We start from the raw sequence: 215 nt of genomic DNA on the forward strand, positions 1-215 counted from the left end.
CAGAGAAACAGAGGAGGAGGGATGGACGGAGAGAGACAGCAAACGGACAGACAGAAGATGGCATATTGTTGCATGAATAATCTTGCAACTGATTTTCTTCTTTTTTTCCACATGAAGAACTTTCTACCTGGATCTCACCTTCGATATTTAAATCCTGTGAATAAAGTCTGTTAAGTTTATTGTTCTTTTATTTAGAGTGAAAATTCTCAATGTCC

This window comes from Penaeus monodon, chromosome 22 (assembly GCF_015228065.2).
Source record: "Penaeus monodon isolate SGIC_2016 chromosome 22, NSTDA_Pmon_1, whole genome shotgun sequence".
Taxonomy (NCBI): Eukaryota; Metazoa; Arthropoda; class Malacostraca; order Decapoda; family Penaeidae; genus Penaeus; species Penaeus monodon.